Genomic DNA, 5562 nt, shown 5'->3' with positions numbered 1-5562 from the left:
GCTATTAAAAATCTGTGAAACTGTATGAAAACTCTCCAACTCATGAGTCACAAGGTGAGGAAGAACCATGAAACTTTTAGAATCATTCAAAATACATCATCCAGCACTAGATCACGGTAACATTCATGGTTCAGGGCATTTCACATAAAAGGTCTTTGTGCTTGTTTTTATGAGCAGGTTTCTTGTGCTGGTTGAACCTTTGAACTCCAGTGAAGCTAAAAACATCCACACATTGAACCTCATGAGCACCACATGATGATCTCCATTCAGAGCAGCTCTGTGATTGAGTTAAGCTTTCAAACAAGGTTAGAAAGAGGACGAGAAAACAAAGAGTGACATACAGTAAAGACACAGAGAAAGGAGATGCGTTACAATAACCATCAAATATGAATCCAGATGAACATAAAAACCTTTTTGTTTCTCCTGATTCTCTTAAGGACAGTTAAAGGGATAGTTCACACAAAAATGAGAATTATGTCATCATTTACTCGCCCTCATCTCGTTGCAAACCTGTATGACCTTCTGTAGAACACAAAAAGAGATGTTTGAGCTTTTTAATGCATCTAAAGCAGATAGATGTTTTTTTTTTTTTTTTCTGACAAGCTCCACAAAGATAACTATAGGAAGCTTGTTTCCACCACTAAATAAAAAAGTAATTTGTGACTTTTTATCTCACAATTCGGACTTTTTTCTCACAATTGCGTTTACATCTTGCAATTGACCCTTCACAGGGAGTTTGATTGACAAGCGATCTAACCAGTCAGAACGCTGAATCCGTCATTTTGTCCGACAAAGCAGTCAGGAGTTAGAAGATTAACCTCGGTGGAGTTAAACTTGAAAAATGCTGTGTATTGACGTCTTTCCGCGTTTGAAACAACATTCCTTCTCATGTCTGTCGACGTGTTGTCAGTGTCCTCTTTGCTCCCCGATGTATTTTTCACTGCGTGTGGCGTGTGGCGTGCCAGATTATATCACACAGTTCTGACTTTATAACACGCAATTGCAACTTTATATCTCGCAATTCTGACTTTATAACATGCAATTGTGACTATAACTCACAGTTCTGACTTTATAACGCAATTACGAGTTTATATCACAGTTCTGACTTTATAACAAGCATTTGCGAGTTTATATCGCAATTCTGACTTTATAACACGCAATTGTGACTTTATATCTCACAATTCTGACTTTATAACACAATTCTGACTTTATAACTCACAATTCTGACTTTATATCTAGAATTGTGAGATATAAACTCGCAATTGTGAATCTTAATGTCAGAATTGCGAGAAAGTCAGAATTGCGAATTATAAACTAACAATTGCGCATTATAAACTCACAATTGCAAGATACAGACTCGCAATTCTGACTTTATATCTCGCAATTCTGACTTTATATCTCGCAATTCCTACACGCAATTCTGACTTTATATCTCGCAATTCTGACTTTATATCTCGCAATTCTGACTTTATATCTCGCAATTCCTACACGCAATTCTGACTTTATATCTCGCAATTCTAACTATAACACGCAATTGTGACTTTATATCTCGCAATTCTGACTTTATAACTCGCAATTCTGACTATAACACGCAATTGTGACTTTATATCTTGCAATTCTGACTTTATATCTCGCAATTCTGACTTTATAACGCGCAATTCTGACTTTATAACACGCAATTGTGACTTTATAACTCACAATTCTGACTTTATAACTCACAATTCTGACTTTATATTTCACAATTCTGACTTTATAACACGCAATTCTGACTTTATATCTCGCAATTCTGACTTTATATCTCGCAATTCTGACTTTATAACTCACAATTGTTACTTTATATCTCGCAAGTCTGACTTTATAACTCACAATTCTGACTTTATATCTCACAATTCTGACTTTATAACACGCAATTGTGACTTTATATCTCGCAATTCTGACTTTATATCTCGCAATTCTGACTATAACACGCAATTGTGACTTTATATCTTGCAATTCTGACTTTATATCTCGCAATTCTGACTATAACACGCAATTGTGACTTTATATCTCGCAAGTCTGACTTTATAACACGCAATTGTGACTTTATATCTCGCAATTCTGACTTTATATCTCGCAATTGTGACTTTATATCTCGCAAGTCTGACTTTATAACTCACAATTCTGACTTTATATCTCACAATTCTGACTTTATAACACGCAATTGTGACTTTATATCTCGCAATTCTGACTTTATATCTCGCAATTCTGACTATAACACGCAATTGTGACTTTATATCTTGCAATTCTGACTTTATATCTCGCAATTCTGACTATAACACGCAATTGTGACTTTATATCTCGCAAGTCTGACTTTATAACTCGCAATTGTGACTTTATATCTCGCAATTCTGACTTTATAACTCGCAATTCTGACTTTATAACACACAATTCTGACTTTATAACACACAATTCTGACTTTATATCTCGCAATTCTGACTTTATATCTCGCAATTCTGACTTTATATCTCGCAAGTCTGACTTTATAACTCACAATTCAGACTTTATATCTCACAATTCTGACTTTATAACAAGCAATTCTGACTTTATATCTCGCAATTCTGACTTTATATCTCGCAATTGTGACTTTATATCTCGCAAGTCTGACTTTATAACTCACAATTCTGACTTTATATCTCACAATTCTGACTTTATAACACGCAATTGTGACTTTATATCTCGCAATTCTGACTTTATATCTCACAATTCTGACTTTATAACACAATTCTGACTTTATAACTCACAATTCTGACTTTATATCTAGAATTGTGAGATATAAACTCACAATTGTGAATCTTAATGTCAGAATTGCGAGAAAGTCAGAATTGCGAATTATAAACTAACAATTGCGCATTATAAACTCACAATTGCAAGATACAGACTCGCAATTCTGACTTTATATCTCGCAATTCTGACTTTATATCTCACAATTCTGACTTTATAACTCGCAATTCTGACTTTATATCTCGCAATTCCTACACGCAATTCTGACTTTATATCTCGCAATTCTGACTATAACACGCAATTGTGACTTTATATCTCGCAATTCTGACTTTATAACTCGCAATTCTGACTATAACACGCAATTGTGACTTTATATCTCGCAATTCTGACTTTATAACTCGCAATTCTGACTATAACACGCAATTGTGACTTTATATCTCGCAATTCTGACTTTATAACTCGCAATTCTGACTATAACACGCAATTGTGACTTTATATCTCGCAATTCTGACTTTATATCTCGCAATTCTGACTATAACATGCAATTGTGACTTTATATCTCGCAATTGTGACTTTATAACTCGCAATTCTGACTTTATAACATGCAATTGTGACTTTATATCTCGCAATTCTGACTATAACACGCAATTGTGACTTTATATCTCGCAATTCTGACTTTATAACACGCAATTCTGACTTTATATCTCGCAATTCTGACTTTATATCTCGCAATTCTGACTTTATATCTCGCAATTGTGACTTTATAACTTGCAATTGTGACTTTATAACTCGCAATTGTGACTTTATATCTCGCAATTCTGACTTTATATCTCACAATTCTGACTTTATAACTCACAATTCTGACTTTATATTTTGCAATTCTGACTTTATATCTCGCAATTCTGACTCTATAACTCGCAATTCTGACTTTATATCTCGCAATTCTGACTTTATAACTCGCAATTGTGACTTTATATCTCGCAATTCTGACTTTATAACTCACAATTCTGACTTTATATCTCGCAATTCTGACTTTATATCTCGCAATTCTGACTTTATAACTCGCAATTCTGACTTTATATCTCGCAATTCTGACTTTATAACACGCAATTGTGACTTTATATCTCGCAATTGTGACTTTATATCTCACAATTCTGACTTTATAACACAATTCTGACTTTATAACTCACAATTCTGACTTTATATCTAGAATTGTGAGATATAAACTCGCAATTGTGAATCTTAATGTCAGAATTGCGAGAAAGTCAGAATTGCGAATTATAAACTAACAATTGCGCATTATAAACTCACAATTGCAAGATACAGACTCGCAATTCTGACTTTATATCTCGCAATTCCTACACGCAATTCTGACTTTATATCTCGCAATTCTGACTTTATAACTCGCAATTCTGACTATAACACGCAATTGTGACTTTATATCTCGCAATTCTGACTTTATAACTCGCAATTCTGACTATAACACGCAATTGTGACTTTATATCTCGCAATTCTGACTTTATAACTCGCAATTCTGACTATAACACGCAATTGTGACTTTATATCTTGCAATTCTGACTTTATATCTCGCAATTCTGACTATAACACGCAATTGTGACTTTATATCTCGCAATTCTGACTTTATAACTCGCAATTCTGACTTTATAACACGCAATTGTGACTTTATATCTCGCAATTCTGACTATAACACGCAACTGTGACTTTATATCTCGCAATTCTGACTATAACACGCAATTGTGACTTTATATCTCGCAATTCTGACTATAACACGCAATTGTGACTTTATATCTTGCAATTCTGACTTTATATTTCGCAATTCTGACTTTATAACACGCAATTGTGACTTTATATCTCGCAATTCTGACTATAACACGCAATTGTGACTTTATATCTCGCAATTCTGACTATAACACGCGATTGTGACTTTATATCTCGCAATTGTGACTATAACAAGCAATTGTGACTTTATATCTCGCAATTCTGACTTTATATCTCGCAATTCTGACTATAACACGCAATTGTGACTTTATATCTCGCAATTCTGACTATAACACGCAATTGTGACTTTATATCTCGCAATTCTGACTATAACACGCAATTGTGACTTTATATCTCGCAATTCTGACTTTATAACACGCCATTGTGACTTTATATCTCGCAATTCTGACTTTATATCTCGCAATTCTGACTATAACAAGCAATTGTGACTTTATATCTTGCAATTGTGACTTTATATCTCGCAATTGTGACTTTATATCTCGCAATTCTGACTATAACACGCAATTGTGACTTTATATCTCGCAATTGTGACTTTATATCTCGCAATTGTGACTTTATATCTCGCAATTCTGACTTTATATCTCGCAATTCTGACTTTATAACACGCAATTGTGACTTTATATCTTGCAATTCTGACTTTATATCTCGCAATTCTGACTTTATATCTCGCAATTCTGACTTTATAACACCCCATTGTGACTTTATATCTCGCAATTCTGACTTTATAACACGCAATTGTGACTTTATATCTCGCAATTCTGACTATAGCACACAATTGTGACTTTATATCTCGCAATTGTGACTTTATATCTCGCAATTCTGACTTTATATCTCGCAATTCTGACTTTATATCTCGCAATTCTGACTTTATATCTCGCAATTCTGACTTTATAACACGCAATTGTGACTTTATATCTCGCAATTCTGACTTTATATCTCGCAATTCTGACTTTATATCTCGCAATTCTGACTTTATATCTCGCAATTCTGACTTTGTATCTC

The sequence above is a fragment of the Megalobrama amblycephala genome, linkage group LG13 (genome assembly GCF_018812025.1).
Source record: "Megalobrama amblycephala isolate DHTTF-2021 linkage group LG13, ASM1881202v1, whole genome shotgun sequence".
NCBI lineage: Eukaryota > Metazoa > Chordata > Actinopteri > Cypriniformes > Xenocyprididae > Megalobrama > Megalobrama amblycephala.
Note: the sequence above shows the minus strand (reverse complement) of the source record.